The 17,803-nt window shown below is 47.3% G+C and overlaps 1 protein-coding gene across 4 annotated transcripts in view; it reads left to right on the top strand.

Moving 5' to 3' along the window:
* The first annotated feature begins 6,665 nt into the window (after nucleotides 1-6,665).
* KLF12 (KLF transcription factor 12) overlaps nucleotides 6,666-17,803 on the top strand; it is a 227,251-nt gene continuing 216,113 nt past the window's right edge. For 2 of the 4 annotated variants that reach the window (XM_081907345.1, XM_081907342.1), the window contains exon 1: nucleotides 6,666-6,916. The gene's annotated coding sequence lies outside the window, so the exon portion shown is untranslated. Of the gene's footprint in view, nucleotides 6,917-7,002; nucleotides 7,180-9,237; nucleotides 9,426-17,803 lie in introns of those variants that run through there. The other 2 variants (XM_081907343.1, XM_081907344.1) reach the window with 2 other exon arrangements.

The following is a 17,803-nucleotide window of genomic DNA, read 5'->3' as shown; positions in this document are numbered from 1 at the left end:
CTTCGAGGGGGGGATGGATGTCAGGGTTTCTGGGAGAGAGGAGGAGATGACAGAGGAGACGGAGAGCGAGTGGGAGGAGGGGCAGAAGGATGAGGAAGAAGATGACGGAATTCTGAGGGAATCCACGAGTCTGAGCAGCGAGTCAGAGGATTCTCAAAAGGGGGTTACCTTAATCAAGCAAAAGGGAGGAGAAGGGAGAAGCGGAGAGGAGCTCAGTGGAAGACAGACGCAGCAAGAGGCGTCTCAGCCGGAACGGAGTAAAGGGGGTGGAGTCGTCAGCCTCTCGGAGGGAGCAGGATTAGGAGAGAACAGAGAAAGGGGGTTGGAGCAAGGTGTTCAGCCGGAAAGGGTGGAGAGCAGAACAAGGGGTGGTGTAGCGGTCGAAAGAAAGGTCAGCAGCAACGTACGCGCGCCAAGTTCAAAAGTAGAGGCGCGCGGAAGTGGAGAGAGCTCAGGGGAGGAGCCCGGCCCTAAAGCCAGAAGGAGGGGGGAAGAGGCGGCAGAGGATTCAGCCTCAGGCGAGTCACGGAGAGAGGGAACCCAGGGGGGCAGGAAGACCCTGCGGAAAAGAAAGGAGAGGAAGAGGTGGTCTAGAACCAGGCTATTAAGTTGGTGTGGAAGAGGGGAGGAGTCAGAGGGGACTTCAGCGGTCTAACGTGACAGACGTACGGCCACGATGCTGAACTGTACGAGAAGCAGAAATCTTCAATAAACTTTTCCTGTAAATAAACTGCAACGGAGTGAGGTCTCTTGTGAGCTGGGACCCGTCCTGGGTGGCCGTGACAATGTCAATGACCCATCTAGTTTTCACAATGGCTGCCCAAATGCCCATGAGAAATGCTCAAGCAGGATTTATTTCCCATGATCATGGTAGGTCAGCCAGCTTGGTGATTACTTGCATTTCTCAAAATGAAACCTCTTAAAAACATAAAACCCCACTAGCAAGTCCCCCTCCCTTTAACAAAGGAAATGTAATTAATGTCTGATAGTAATAGCAATATGGATGACAACCTGTCAGTGAGAACTATTTTTGGTATAGGAGACAACTCCTAGTTCCTTTCCAACAAAAAATATCTGAGGGGGCTGGGCCCCTCCAAAGTTGATGGGCATTGTCATTCAAATGGTATGTGATCAATTATGTAGGAGTCGGCATACCTGCCCTCCCCCCAAATATTTTATTCAAGTTGGCACCCATGATACTAGGAATCAATTCGAAATTGGGATGCAAGACTACATAACAGTTTATGAAGACCATGGGACTGCCACTGAAAATAGCAGCCAGGTTAAGCATCCCAGCTCCTCCAGGGAACATCTTAGTCAATATATTACTTGTTCCGATGTCATTTTTCAGACTTCCAATATCATTGGCCACTAGACCGGGAAAGGGGTGGGGGAGAGATGCATCACAGCCTCAGGACATTTTCAAGCCCACCTTTATAGTCAAAGGGAATAGAAAAAAACGCTTTTTAAAAAAACCTCAGAGAGATTCTCAGGATGCTGAATTCTGCCCCCAATACAACACGCTTGCAACATATCACTGATCTACAGCGCCAGCCATCAAGAGCAGATACCATTGGGCCCCTGATCTTTAGCAATGCCTATCTGAAAATGTGCCTGGGAGTGGGAGGTTGTGGCTCCCAGAGGAAACAGTGCCATTGAGACTGTCTCTCTTGGAGGATAACTTCGTGGGGGCTGGGTGATCTGAACCAGACCTCACAGAACTTGGATTTCTGGCACACTGCAAGATTTCTGGGAACGAGGCAACTGTATACTGCAGTGGTTCCACCGGAAGTACAGCAGCGGTAGTTAAGATTATTTAATACCTGTGAAAATACAGCTCTCCTGTTGATGTCGTAACATTTTGTATTTGCTTTGTAAGTAAGAAGTTGCACCCTGAACTTTGTACGGTTCAGCATTAAAGACCTATTTTATCCTGCGAGGGGTAGGCATGCATGGTATATTTTTGTATCGCTGCTGCTTTCCCTTCCCTTGGTTTGTTAACCTCCCTTTCTTTAGTCTTGCCAAAAATGGAGTTGAAAGCCGGAGACACAAACAGCTGCCGATGTAACAAGCTCGTGCCAAAAGCAGCCATATGGAAGTGAATTACAAGGAACAGCGTGAAAAGATACCCTTTTTTGCTTCTGAGATGTTGAGATGCAAACCTCTGCAGGCTTGCCTGGGGATCTGCGGTAGTGGGGGTTCCTGGCTGGGCCCCAGGGGCCGATGGGAGCAGGGGGTGGCTGTTGCAACGTTTTTCATGCTTTCTGCATGCTGATTCCAGGCCATATGTTGGGGACACATCCCATCAGCGTGAGTTCATTGGCTCCCTCCCTGGTTCATTTTATTTATTTATTTCAACGATGTATACATGCGACTTAATATCATAGTCTCTAAGGAGTCGTACAGTAGGGTTACAAAAGATACAATGAAATCAGCTGAAATGAACCTTTACATTGGGGAAACTTGCTTGAAATACCTGCGGAAACAGCAAGCACTGAAAGTTCAACAGGGAGGAGGCCAGACTGATCTCAGCTGGGAGGGGGCTCCACTGAATTGAGCCCACAAAACCGATGGATCCTGGTGGATACAAGCTGGGCACCCAAGCCATGGACAACTCCCCTGAAGACCTTGGTAATATAAGGGCAGAGATATAAGGTGATGTTTCTTCAAATGCCAAGGGTACTTCTTTTACCAAATGTTTATGTCTTTTTTACTGAGCACCCCATGAATATGGTGGCTTTTCTGCCACTCGTAAGGGCAGCATATTTCTCTGCCAAAAGTGTGTCCATGAACTGGTGTCAAAGGGAGGCTTCCCTTTACTATTTATGCTTCCAGATCAGTCATGGTCTTCTGTTATCACCTGCTCTCTGCCTCCTTCAAACTGGAGTTGCCAGGGGTTGGACCCAGGTTCTTCTGAATGCAAGCATGTGCTCTGCGTCTGAGTTATGTGCCCTCCAAAGCTCAGGAGGCCTTCTGATGGCATCTCCTGGAAAACAAGGGGATACCAACCAGCCCAGAGTTTGCTAAGCTGCCACTAATCACTTTCTCTCCGAAAGCACAGGCAACAATTCTCCAAACGATTTACATAACTGAGCTGGCGCCTCTGGAATTCCAGAATTCCAGGCAGTTACCTGATTTGCCTCTATGGTTGGGACAGCCCTGGGGCTTTCACAGTATTTTGTACAATAGAAACAAAAGCACACTTCCCCCAAATCGTATTTTAATAGATGCACCCTTTCATTTCCCCATTTTGGCCAGCTTCTGGTTTTGCCACTGTGAGAAGGAAAATACTTGATGGCTGCTGTTTGGAACAAACAAGAATACTGTCTGTGGGTCTTTTCTAAGTCAATGCAAACAGCCCTTTGCTTATGAGAGCTGCTGGATCCTCCAGATGAGCTCCAGTGGTTTCTGGGGTGCAAGGCGATATTCGTGGCCTCATGCCATGTACGCAGCCTGCATTTGGTCAGGGACCAATTCAGTGTGCAACTCCGTTTAAAGCACTGGCTGCGGCCTGCATTTTCAGGAATCGCTTAACAGCTGGAGTTGACCAGAACGCAGCTGCTCTCTGGCTACACCCCATTTACTCCCCACATCATCATCAAGGGCTGTGAAGGGAGGAGGCGCATGCCAATGCCTGACCACCCAGGGATCATATTCTTTCCACACTCTGGAGCCAGGCAGCTTTGTACATATTTTGCAATGCTAGAGGAATGAAAGTGGGCCACACAAAGGTCAGAGACTGGGCTAAAGCTGGTGTATAAACTGGTGTTATGCCCCATCTGTGCTCTGGGGAGCTTAGGACAACATGTGTGTTTGGTTCTTGGGCAGTTGTCTCTCCAGGCACCAGCCTATCCCAGGACTTCTTAGTTTCAATAGGGTTGCTTTCTCATGTGCCATTTTAAACCAAGTACAGCCAGGCCACAAGGCTTAAATTTCAGTAGAACCACAAGAAAACATCTCAGTAGATTTCAAATGCTCTTTCGTTTTTGGCTTTCATACACCATCCAATCAACCAAGCCTTTCGGTGGTTCACCAATTTAAAAAGTGAACTTAAAAACTATCAAAAAATAAAAACAAAAAATCACTATTTTAAAAACCCTTCTACCAGCACAAAAGCTCAGTGTAAAATCAGCTTAAAACTATCATGAAGCAGCATAAGATCAATAAAAAAGGGGAAACAAAATAGTTCTCTGTTTCCACTGGCTTTATTAAAAGGCCCAGAAGAATAAAGAAGATTTTCACTACAAAATCCAAAGGATCCAAATGTAGGCTACAGATGAGCCTTTCTAGGGAGAGCATTCCACAACCAGGGAGCTACCACTAAGAAGGCTCTCTTCCTAGTAACCACACCAGCCTTGCCTCTTTAGGCTTAATATATTGCTTCAGTATTTTAAAATATATTAAGGCAACAATCCAACAAAACAGAAATACACTTCACCCTTCTTCTGCCCTGGGTGCAGCCAGCATGCCTATTCACATTGCAGATGGCACCATTTCACCTTCTATTGCTTGCCTTTTAACTGCAGAATGCCTAGTATCCAGCAAAGTCGGTTCCTTGACCATTTTTCTGAAAACATTTCCCCACTTGCACAAGCTGTCCCAGGATAGCTTTGCCAGCTGAATCGATTACCAGATCATCTCACTCCGCAATCGGCAAAACTTTTAAACCACCACCTACAGAACAATTTTCTTCTTCTTTCACGTCTCATATTTCTGTATATATATATAGCTTTCCTTTAATAAAAAGATGGAAGTATACTAATTACTTTCATTCTTACCCTCCAACACCCCCCCCAAGCTTTGCATTGTTTTTATGGATATTTTATTATGTAATGGTAATCTTGTAAGTGCTCTGGAGCTTCCTTCTTGGTGGGTAAGTTTAATAAAGGAACTTAACTGTTAGTGTTGAGAGTAAGTTACTTGCCTTCAGAGAATCACAGCTCACTAGGAAGGGCACAACTTGAAGCAGGGACCCTGCCCCCCCCAGACATCTGCAGCCAGGCAGTCTCCCCATGGAGAGAGCTGGCCCCACAGGCCTTCTTGGGGCAGATGTGAATGGGCAGCATTTGGGGCTGGGCCCAGCAGGCAGGGCTGGACCGACATTTTGGCACGTGAGAACCACAAAATGGCACCTCCCAGGGAAGAAGGGGCAAATGAAGTTCTACATCAGGAACAAGAAGGAAATAAATATGAACCTTGGGAACAAGGGCAGGAGAAGACCAGCGATGACTCCTGTTTGCCAAGAGGCCATTGCAGAAGCAGCATGGGGTGGAAGCATAGCTGTCAACTTTTCCCTTTTCTTGAGAGGAATCCTGTTCGGAAGAATGGAATTTCCCTTAAAAAAAGGGAAACGTTGACGGCTACGGGCGGAACGGATGGCCGATGCAGTTGACAAGCAGCACGCCACGGCTGCCATTGTGGCTGTGGCAGCAAGGAATGCATTGCTTAGAGACTGGACCTGCTGCCCCCTGGAATCTGCTGCTTGAGGCAGTTGCCCCACCTTGCCACATGGGTGGGCCGGCCCTGCCAGGAGGCAAAGCCCCCTCTTCCTTTTGCGGCGCTTCAGGTCGGTAACACATGGAGGGGCCGGACCTAAGAAGGCTGGCGATGCCGAGGAGCACTCTGGAGCCCGGGGAGAGTCACTCGCACCCAGGGCCTGCCCCCAAGGCACTTTGGCGGACGCCCAAATGGTGCCCCCCTCCCACCAGAAAAAAATGGGCTGAGGGCAGATCGAGGCAGGGAATGAAAATACAGTGGTACCTCGGGTTAAGTACTTAATTCGTTCCGGAGGTCCGTTCTTAACCTGAAACTGTACTTAACCTGAAGCATCACTTTAGCTAATGGGCCTCCCGCTGCCGCCGGAGCCCGATTTCTGTTCTCATCCTGAAGCAACGTTCTTAACCTGAAGCACTATTTCTGGGTCAGCGGAGTCTGTAACCTGAAGTGTATGTAACCTGAAGCGCATGTAACCTGAGGTACCAACTGTAGACATGGGGTCTACCGTCCCAGGCGATTCGGCGCAGCCCTTTAGTTAGGTCGGCTCTTCTCGCACCCAACGCCGAGGAAAGCGGCGCGACCCACTGGCGAGGGTGGCGGGCGCCTTCCCCGCGGATACCTCGGGCTGCCCTTCCCCCGCTTGCAGAGAAGGGCCGCTCGCCCCTTGGCGGAGGCTGCTGGGGGCCGAGCGCCTCCGCTTCCCTCGCGGCCTGCGGCTCCAGCCAGCCGGCCGTCCAGTGCTGCCCCTCCGGCCTCCTCCCACCCCCGGCTCCCCTCTCCTCCGCCCTTCGCATGCAACCGGGAGGCCGAGGCTGGGCGGAGAAGCCGGGCGTTTCCCCCGCAGCCTCCTCGAGTGGGCGTTGCCCTGGCACCCTCCCACCTCTGCCCGGGCACCGGGGACCCAGGGCCGCCGCCCACGCTCCCTTCCTCCTCCTCCCATTGATGGTTAGGGGGGCTGGCTCTGCCCTCCCCAGGCAGTCCAGCCATTCCTCTGGGGCCGGAGCCCCCGCCTGCATTCCAAGCCGCGCTTGCATCGCCTTCTCCCCCCACCCGACCCCACCCCCGCCACCTTTTGGGTGGAGCAAGGAAGGGAGGGGGCGGGGGGGCTTTTGTTTGGGTTTGTGGTGCCTCCTCCCCGCCCAGCCCCACCGCCTTCCTCCTCCTCCTCCTCCTCCGCCCACCCCCACCTTGAGGGCAAGGAGAGAGAGGGAGCGAAGCCGCCTCTGCCGCATCGCATCTCTCCTCTCTCTCCCCCCCCCCACCGCTTTCTCTCCCCTCCCATCGGCCCACCCTCACCGGGGCCCCAATGCAATCCGATGCGTCCCCGGTAAGGTTCCGCTGCCGCGCTACATTGTGCCCTCTTGTTTCGGGAGCCTCCACCCACTGGCCCACCCTACATTTAGCACATCATGTGATCCGGGTAAGTCATTTGCAAGTACAACAGTTCTCTGTGTTGGCCCCCCCCTCCCCTCCCTTTCCATCTCTCTCCCCCCCCCCCCATTCATTTCCTGAGAACTGCATAGAGCTGATGAGGGGAGACGGGGAGTGTGTGCGTGTGGATGAGGCACCCGGATTTTGTGTGTGTGTGAATGTGTGGGTAAGTGAGTGAGAGCCCGAGGAAAAAGAGAGGGGGACCTTTATAAGGGAAAGAGAATTTTCTTCTGCTCTGCAGCTCCTGCTCAGGTCTGTGCCTCTTTAGTTTCTTCTCGAAACAAACCTAAAGAAAAATCATCTGGGTCCCTTGTGCTGTCCCGTCCAGGCACTGCGTTTTGTTTTTGGGGAGGGGGTTTGGGGTTGGTTTGTTTTTTTAAAGGAAAAAAAATCTAAAGAAGTGTTTGGGCTCTTATTGGAGGCGCGGGGTTTTAACGAGGGCAAATAAAGAAGGGAGAAAGGGGTTTCTTTCTTCACCTAGCCAAGGAAAACATACTATTGGGGCATTCCCAGTCCTGCTAAGGGGAATCCTCTTTAGATAATGCATGTTAGCAGTGTAAATTGACATTGGGGAAAACTGTTGGCTCAAATATTTGGGGGGGGGCGAGGTTTGAGAGGGAAACAAAAACAGCAGGTTGAATTGGGAGTTGTGCTGTACTAGTTTGTCACTCAGTTATTTGCCTGTGAGAGATCGGCCAGCAAAGGGTTAAGGTTCTGATGACACTTTCTCGGTCTTAATTGTGCTACAAACCATTATTGTTCTGGTAATAATGATATGGAACTGTCACTTGCCACAATATTGCTCATGCAATGGAGATTTTTTTTTTTGGTGGTGGTGGGGGGGAACAGATGGTTTCTGACTGGCACTCCCCCCAACCCCCACCTTTCCATTAAGGTAGCCCTGGCTGGAGTTGACAAAGGGAGAAGTTTGCGTTTAGACTACTGATGATGAATATTTGAGATCCAGCCTGGTAACTGGGCTACTTGTCTCAATATAAGCTTGTGGAAATGTGAGAGCACTGACCTGGGTGGTGTAATTGCTGGAAGTTCATATGCAGAAAGAACCCATTCTTATTTGGCTCGCTGTCCTTAGAACTTCTGATGAACTTTTTTAAAAGTGAAAAGTGGAAGGAGGGGAGCCAAACACTTAACGAAAAAAGCAGATGAAGCATGCTCTCCTTGTATTGCTTTGTGCAGCATTCCTCATTCTCTTAACATTTCCCTCTCTACGGACAAGATGCATACTTTAATAATAGTTAAGGAAATTCGGTTGATTTCAAAGCTTGCAGTGGTGGTCTCTTAAATATATAAGTACAGTAGAATGCATAATCTGGATAAACTTGCTGTAGTTTGGCATTGCCAGTGCTCAATACAGGTTCTTCTTCCAGCTATTTCAAAGCAATGTATTACATGCATTATTTAATTTCAAACCTGCTTGTATGTATGTATGCATGTTTGTTTGCTTCTCTCTCTCACCCCCCCATTGAATAAGCATTACCAAGCTCTTCGTGGAAGCATTTGTATTTACATCAAAAGCATGTGCATAAGCTGTTACGCCAGACATATGCCAATCAAGCAAACGTCATGCTTTAAAACCACCTAGACTTGCTCCATTCCCTCTTTTTACTGGAGGAAAGAGTTGGTTAGCTAAGTAAATGGTCTGATCTGAAATGCGTGTCTCATAATGGGTGGGACGAATGGTGCTTCACTTTGCAAAGAGGAGTGGTCATCTTTTCAATGCAGGGTGTAACCCTTTTTGTCAGGCTCCTGTTATTTTTTAAAGGCTGTTGCAACAGAGAAAGAGAGATTGGGGGGAGAGAGAAACAGAAAGCAACTGTTCAGTTTTAGCGTTGGCAGCCTTTTCCTTGCTGTGCTTTACTTCTGAAAGTGCTTAAGATGGAGTTGCCTGCTGGAGAACAAAGATGTGAGACTGAAAAGATGCTGAAGGCTAACACCTTGTTGTTCTGTGCCATGAGTTAGGTCGTTTGGCTCACAAAATCCTGCTTTGATTGGCTGACAGCCGGGGAAACAAATTGGCCCAATTTAAGAGTCATGTGGTGAGGAGTGGGCTGGAGATGTCGGTTTCCATGGTGTCCTCACTCCCCCTCCCCACCCAGGCTCCAGTATCTTGGCAGGTAGGAATTCATGGCAGTCTTACAAGGCTTCTTTATATGGCCCTGGTATGTGAGCTCCATTTTCTGCCTAGCCTTCAGCCTCAGCCTTGAAATGAAACAGGAGCAGTGAAGTGTGTATATGTCCGCGCGCGCACACACACACACACACACCCCTCTAGTGTCAGCAATGGCACTGAAAAGCTTCAGAGATGGGATAGCACAGACACTTCCTTGGGTGTGCAGATAAAGTAAATACAAGCTGAATTCCTTCCCTTATGACACAGCACACTTATGTTTGTCGAAGTGCATCGCTGGTTGGAAAACAGAGCACTGGCACATTGTTAGAAGTGTTCGGCATACTCTCTCCATACCTGGCAAAGTGAGGCAAGTATTCTGCCTCCCTCCCTCTCTTTTTCTGTCCCTTCACTACGTATTTGAGCGCACTGGAGAGCAAGCTTTCTGAGCGGCACTATTTTCCCTCTGCCTCATGCGCAAACACAATGATGTCACTTTCCTTTTCTGCTCTCGGGTGGGTGGGTGGGGGGAAGAAGAGGGCTGGGCCACTCCTATTTGCTCTCAGGTCACGCATGGTGTTTCCTAGGGCTACTGCGGATGCCATTGTCGGGGTCAGGAGTTTCTTCTCCTACGGAATCGAAGGTGACGCTGAGGAAGGAACAGTGGGTGGCAGCGGGGGCAACCTCTGGCCATGTTCCGCATATCTCGGATGGGTTGTGTAAGAAGAACTCTCAGGATGAGGGGGGAGATGTTGCAGTCTTCTCTTACCTGTGCCAGGCAGGGGTTAAGTGATTTTTGTCAAATGAGGGATTGCAAAAGCAGGAAAAACCTCCCCCCCCCCACAACCTAGCCACTCCCTCTGGATTTCTATGCCACTCGTGTAATGTTATATATAGGATTTCTTCCCTTGCTGCCTTGGAACACGTATTTGCGTAATTCCCATACATATGCATTTGCCCTCCCCAAATTGCAGTCCTCTTCTTAAAAAACCCTCCTTCGAAATGCAATGCTGAATGTGCACAACTGCCTTCTAAGCAGCTCTTCGCAGGCTTTTATGGACCTCTGGGCGAAAGGTATCTCTCCCCCTGCCCCCGGCAAGAACATGCAGTTTACTTACTCCTGCAATCGTTAATCCACCTTCCCGCCTTTGCTCCCAAGCACCAGGACTTGGGATTGTGAATTGGGATCTCTCCAGGGTGAGCACTCAGTTTCATGGGTCTTTCTGGACTGGGCAGGGGTGGGGAGGAGCTTCACAGTAGGGCTAGATCACCCCTTTCATATGCCAAACGCCTCCATTTCGGTATCAAAAGGATTTCAGGCATGTGGGGAAGGACCATGACCTGCTGCTGCCAGCCAGAGAATACCAGGCTGCTAGATGGACCAGCGTTGCAATTCTCTATAAGGTGGTTTCATGGCTTCATCCACAACTTACAGACCTGCCTAGTCTTCCCAGGTGCTCACATCGGCTGCAGTAGCTCATTTAGACAGGCAGATTCCAACCCACGTCACAACTCAGTCCATGTGGTGTTTGCATTTTTGCTTAAAATATTGCAATTTTATCTTTGCTTGCAAATGACCTTGCAAAAGTGTGGGGTGGGGTCAGAGGCAAGACAGGAATTTTAGCAAAAGGAGAATGCGGTACCTCGAGACTGGATCATGAAAAAGTGGCCTTGAAGAAAATCTGGTTGGCAGTTTTAGCTTTTTCTGAGCCGGAAAGTATATAAGAAGCTATCTAAGGCACCCAGGTGAAGTGGTGAAATAAGCCCCTGTGAAAATAATTAATTAAAAAGATCCCAGTACGGAGGAAGGAAGGACAAAGATGTCCAGGAAGTGCGACAGTGCAATCCAGGCCCCAAACAAAATTTGCATTGCTTGAAGGAAACACAAGATGATGTGTGAGAGACTGGAGAGGATTGGTAGGGGGGGGGGCGGACAGGAAATAGAATGCAAACTCTGACATATCTCAGGGTGTGGTGTGAACTGTGTCCCCCTCCCATTAATAGCAGCAGATGGCGTGAAAAACAGCTGGTCTGAAGGCACTGGTGGTGGAAGTGGAGAGCAGGAAGTGTCCTTCTGAATGCAGCCGAGGGCTTTGGACTGGAGTTGAGAAGGAGGTGGGGAAGACAGCAGGAGGAAGGAGGAATTCTTTAACCAGTGGGGGCTCCTATGTTGGCTTGGAAAAGGAGTTCAGAAATTGGAAAGTGAACAGTACTGCTGTTATTTATCTGAAAGTCTTGTCAGCCAGCCAGACATGCAAAGGGAGGGTGGGCTGAGGGTTGAGGCCAAGCATATAAAGTGATATATTCAGGCTTCTCTGCTGATTTTTTTTTTTATGATAGGCCGCTAATATAAGCAGAACAGCTTAACTCCCCATAACAAGCTTTTCCTTTAATTTTGTTAAGAGGGAAGGATATTACATTCAAAGGCTGCTTTTATCATGGTCCCCTATGCAGAGGAGATAAAGGGCTTTCTGACCCCCTCTTAAAATATGCACTTGTTAGTGTGGAGAGATCCCAAACTCCTGTTGCACCAAAAAGGTTGGGAGGAAGAAGTTATTCTGGGGCATTCTTATATGACGCATGATCTTTGTTTACTCCCTCTCCGATGGCATTGCCTTAGGTTGAGAGAGGAAGACCCACACCTTTTCTTAGTGATTTCTGAGAGAGGAAGACTAGACCCACAGAATGCTAAGTCTCAGAAGGGTGTGTGTGCGTGTTGTACAGGGGACATGCTGCATTATTTTGTAGTGCACCAAAACCTGCTGGGACTGAAAGCTTTCAGCTAGGAGGTTGCAGTGGGTCTGTGCTGTTTGTCCTGGTCTGCACTGAACCTGTGGTTGCCAGCTAGGCATGTTTGCTTTCCGCGCAAGCTCTGAGACTGGCACAGCTGCGCATCGTTCCTGCTTATGGAGAAGGCTGCCTTTTGTTCAAGGGAATGCAGTGCTTCAGCTATGACTCTTCTCCAAGGGAGCCTTTAGGATAGGTCCGCAGGAAACACTGGCCCATTTGTTCCTCCATATCTATTTGTGTGGGGTCAGGGGGCAAGGGAAGGTCCTTCAAATTCTCTTTTCCATTTTGCAAAACTTCCCAGCCCTGCGTGCCTAGAATAAGTCTTACTCTCTTTGGGAGTTCAGGAAAGTGGAGAAGCACCAAGCTAGTTTTAGCTTAGTACTGTATTGGGAGAGAACAAGTGAAATAGATCTCTGCCTCTCTGACCCTGTTGCCCATGGGTGAGGAATCTCATGCATGGAGGCCACCTTTCCAGTGTTAGAAATTCAGATATATAAGCTATGGCTCCTTAAACCAGGGTTCCCCGTCCCTATCTCTGCCCACCACACAAACATTGGAAGCCCATTTGCCATGGTTATTTGAAAAAAAAGATGGCGCAGGACTGACGCATTGTGGGATTAAATGCTTCCATATTCAAGACTGGCCTGGGTCTAATTTTAGGAGTGGCAAACTTGTTTGGACAGATACAAAACACCAAAGGTAAGTATTCAAAGCAATCCAAAAAAAGAGATAAAATCTCAAGCTGGAATTTATTAGTTAAAAATGTGGATTTATTAGTAAACAAAAAGAAAGGCCAAACACATTTCGGCCTGTAGTTGTTTTAGGCCATTATCAGGAGCTATAAAATGAACAACATCTCACATAAATTTTAAACAGTTAAAAACCAATCAAATAACTTTTGAGTAAGTATATATAAACATATACATAAAGTATATATAAGTTGTTTACTTGGTTTCAAATGGTTGACTTTTTGTGACGTCGTGTTCCTTTTACAGCCCTTGATGAGGGCCTAAAAGAAGGGTTGAGCTGTTGTTGTTTTTTAATTGGGTACAAGAATAATATTATACAAATAAGTATACCAATATTTTCATTTGTATATCACAAAAATAGCATAATAAGTGTGGAAAAACATCTACAACATATGTTTTATTATTAGGGATCAATGTATAAATTTTTGGTTTATGAATTGGTTTGAAGAATTAGGAAGAAGGAAGAAAAAGGAGGAGAGTGGTAAGTGGTTTGGGGTCAGGTGGTTATGCTTAGATTATTCTACTTTGTTTGTGAGGGGTCGTGTCAGCAAACTTGTATGGGTTGTCTTACTGTTCACTTGTTGTATTTCCTTGGTGGTGAGAGAGGTTGGGTGTGCTTGGTTGTCTTCGGTTGGCTGTAGTGAGAATTGTTTTTGTTTGTGAGCTGTGTGAGAGTGTTTACAGTAATACCTCCGCGAATGTTCGCCTTGTCTAGCGTCCATTCCGGTGAACATCCACGGCAAACCTGGAAGTACCGGAATGGGTTACTTCCGGGTTTGTCGCTCGCGCATGCACAGAAGCGCTAAACCGCGCTTCGCGCAGAAGCACAAACCTCTCTGCGCACATGCGCAGATGCAACACTTTGCCCTGCGTCTGTTTCGGATAGCGGCCGGGGCTCCGGAACGGATCCTGATCACAAAACAAGGTATGACTGTATTTTTGAATCAGGTTAGCAGGATTGATTCATATGCTCTTGGGGGATTCTTGTTGTTGTCTTGTTGAGCTGTGTATGTGATAAAGGGGAACCAAACCAGGGTGAAGGCATCTTCTTCTATTTGTGTTGGGCTGTGTTTTAATCAATAAAAACCAGCTGCAGCATCTTCAGATTTCGTATCTCTTTATGGAAAATAGTCCAAGGTAACACCCCTCCTAAAGCTCCTGAAAGCCTGTTGCTACTGGTATCTTGGAGGTCTTTTTCTTACACCTTAGCCCCCTAACAGTTACTGGAGGAGGATTCTGATTAGTGTGTGTAATTCGCCATTTAATGTTCTCTGAGCAGTGAAAAGGCCATAGGGATGCTTGTTTGCAGTTATTAAGTGCTTGCCAAGTGCTTCCTTCCTCCCTTTTTTGGGGAAGGTTCATTGCAACAAAGGCAGAGAAGTTTGCGGCAAGTTTGGTCGTGTTGGATTTCCCATCGTAGCTATAAATGGAGGCAGCCTCCCAAGTAGTGGCGGCTTTCCTTATTTTGTTGCGAGCTTTGTTTTCTCAAACTCAAACACTAGATCCTGCAACAGTATTAGGCTTCACCACCTCATCTCAAAAATTCTGACGCAAAAAAAAAAGGCTTTTGGAGCCTGGAGGTATGCATCAGGTTAGAAAGGATACAGGACACAATCTGATGAGGGGTAGGTGGAGCCAAATCTGGCAGAATCCTGAATTGTACTGGCTTTTCTGTTGTCATAATTGGTTGCCTGTTAGAACGCTTTATTTACTGGTGAAATGCTGGCTGGCTGGCAGTCCTGTTTGCTCCTGCATCCGTGTGGAAAGGGAACCTCCAGCTATTGTTATGGGCTCTTTTGTCAAAGTAGCTTGGACCTGTGTATGTGCCAGTGTGCCAGATTTAGTTCTGTATTTTTAATTTTAAGTCTGTTGCGCGGGACTCTGCCCACTTCATTTCGCAAGGCGAAGCCTGTGGTTTAACCTTCTCTCCAGTAGAAGGGGAAAACATAATGTCCCCCCACCCCAGTAAATGAAGTCTTGTTTTGGAGGTGGGGGGTGGTAGAGTTGGAAAAGCACTGGTGGAGCAGGGAAACCTTGACTTTCTAAACTCTTGGCCAGTGGTTGTACAGCTGCAGCCTTCATGAGTTGTGAAAAGATGCAAGGAGATATCAATTTTCAAGGAGGAGACATAACACTATATAAACGACATAGAGGAATGGAATTAATCCATTGTTATGGACTTTGGCTAGGGACGCTGGTGGTGCTGTGGTTTAAACCACAGAGCCTAGGGCTTGCTGATCAGAAGGTCGGTGGTTTGAATCCCCGCAAGGGGGTGAGCTCCCGTTGTTTGGTCCCTGCTCCTGCCAACCTAGCAGTTCGAAAGCACGTCAAAGTGCAAGTAGATAAATAGGTACTGTTCCGGCGGGAAGGTAAACGGCATTTCCATGGGCTGCTCTGGTTCGCCAGAAGTGTCTTAGTCATGCTGGCCACATGACCCAGAAGATGACAAATGCCAGCTCCCTCGGCCTATAGAGTGAGATGAGCGCCGCAACCCCAGAATCGTCCACGACTGGACCTAATGGTCAGGGACCTAATGGTCAGGAGTACCTTTGGCTTTACCTATGGATTTTGGCTACACTCTGACACAAAATATATGTTGTCTGCAACATGAAAACTCTTGGTTTTAAAGGATAGCTTTCTGTGCAGCAAAAGATTTGCTTTTTGGTGTTTAACCTTGTAGGTGTGTAATAGATAATCTCATCTTTTCTTTTCTCCAGTAGGGAAATATACTTTTAATATAAGTCTTGTGTTCTAGTTGGTTAAAAGCATTCTGCACTTGAGTGCCATGGATGAAATTTTGTTTGCTTGTTATAAAAGCACAGAGAAGTTTCTCGTGGCTTTAAAAGGGGGCTTCTGGGAGTAGAGATCAGGCAGGAGTGGTATTTGAGCAATCATAGCGCCAAAGTGATTGTTTTACTTAACATCACTAACACAGCTCTGTTGAAGTCTTGGCAGAAGTTGTTGTTTCAGTTAATAGCATGTGGTTCCTGAAAGTGGTATGCTGTATCTCTTAGTGTGGGGAGGGGAAAGGAGAGTAGCCACAAACGCTGCAGCTGTTGCTTAACCTACAAGTCTTGGCTAGGAAATTATCCGTGAGGAAGGAAATGATGGAAGCTGGGTGACCTGGCATTCTTGGGCAGAACTCTTGACCTGATCCTCCTCCCATTTCTGCCCAATTTAAACGCTTCTTTGTCCCATTTCCTCTTCAGCCCATCGTTGACTTATATTCTTGGAGTCTCCTCCTTTGGAGGTCTTTAAGCAGAGGCTTGACAACCATATGTCAGGAGTGCTCTGATGGTGTTTCCTGCTTGGCAGGGGGTTGGACTCGATGGCCCTTGTGGTCTCTTCCAACTCTATGATTCTATGATTCTGTTGCCTCCAAAACTATATTTCTTACTCATCTCAAGATGCAAGTGTACAGGACATGTGTGGCAACACTGGGCCTTTGTGTCCATATACCACAGACACACACACAAAAAAGACTCTAAGCAAACCCAGGTTCTAAAGTACATTTGCTTATTTTGAGCTACGTTAGATTATTTCATATAACATTCATGTTTCAACGTTTGGGAGTTTAATTTTGGGGCAAATAAGACCATGGTAGTAATGTGTATATAGATGGAGAGAAGTTCATGGGAAAGGCCATAGCTTAGTGCTTTGCATGCAGATAGATCGGTGGTCTGATAAGACAGCTTCCTGTGTTCCTACGGAGAGATGGGTTAGATGGATTGGGAAGCAGCAGTGCCTATAGCCGTAGGAATGAAATCAAGAACAGGAGAGAAGAGCAGGGTTCCCTACCCACTAACCGCTGAAAGCCCTCTTCTATACCTCTGTTGGTTCTGAATAGTCACCAAACATGCTTGGGTGTTCCTAAGCCTTCTCAGATGTTCACAACAGCTAGGAACTTGTATCTAGAATGGAAAGGGTTATACCGGTGGGGATAAATTCAGTGCTGGTAGGACAGAACTGCAGTTGGATTGAAAACACAGCTGTCCCAGCCACATCAAGCCCCCAAAGTACCACACATAAGTACTAACTCCATTTATCAATCTGTGTCATTGCAATGACTTGGACTGGCATAGTAGCAAATGGAGCCCAACTTCTTGTAAACAAAATTTCTCACGCATGCATGGGAGTTCCCAGATGGAGGCACAGCTTGACATACATGGTGCCTCCAGAACATATAGCACTGAGCGCTATCAGGAATGACCTGGGACCGAGAGTGGCAAATTTATTGAGTACCTACAACTACATAGGCAGGTGAACAGCTGTGGCCTCCAGCATCTATTTTGGTGGCCATTACTATTTCATTCTGATCTGTGACTGTTTTCTAAGTAGCAGTGCCTTCTATCACTCCTTGAGGTGGGCCAGGCTTCAATCTCTCGTATTTTGGGCAAGTTGTTCCATTCAGCGAGCATGCCCATCCAATCTAGATTTGGTGCTTTTCACTGTTGTATTGAAACACCAGTCAATTGACTACATATGTGTTGGCTTCAAGGAAAATCGGACAAGAAATCCCTTTTATATATGGCAGTCCACCATTCATTACTTAATCATGAAGTCATCTGATAGCAATGAGGAATGAGGTCCTCTTCTCCCCAGTCTTTTGGGGGTCATGCATGCCCCCACATCTAGGAGCAGATACTCCTTCCCTTGCAACTCTTTCCAGAGAGTTATTTCCCTCAATGAAGACAGATGCCCTGGTTCTCCACACATGCTACAACTGGAGGCATCTCTGAACAGGGACATGGGCATAAGGAGAAAGGAGGCGCACAGTCTGTCAGCAGCTTCATTTTCTGTGATGAGGAATCTCCATGTGATCTGACATGGTACTTCTTTTTAACGCTTCTGTCAGGGATGCTTTAGCTGAGATTCATGCATTGCTGGGAGTTGGACTAGATGACCCTATGATTCTGAAAGTCTATAGTTTTTTCTGTAACTTGAAATGATAAGGAAGACCAGAGACAATAAGGTGTTCAGTGTTTGATAATTATTTGACTGGCAGAACAAAGCAAAACAAATAACTGTTCTGCACCTTGTAGTTGCTGGATAGTCCTCAAGTTATTTTGTGTTTTCTTCATGTTGTTCATTGGTTAACAGAGAAGCTGAACCACAGTGGGAACCAAAATCCAGGTGTGCATAGCCTCAGACCCCAAAGGCTCATCTACCACAGTGTTATCGCACTACTATCTATTTTACAGCTTCCTAT

This window comes from Podarcis melisellensis (genome assembly GCF_964234715.1).
Source record: "Podarcis melisellensis genome assembly, chromosome: 4".
NCBI classification, from domain to species: domain Eukaryota; kingdom Metazoa; phylum Chordata; class Lepidosauria; order Squamata; family Lacertidae; genus Podarcis; species Podarcis melisellensis.
This window is presented reverse-complemented; position numbering and strand designations above follow the sequence as displayed.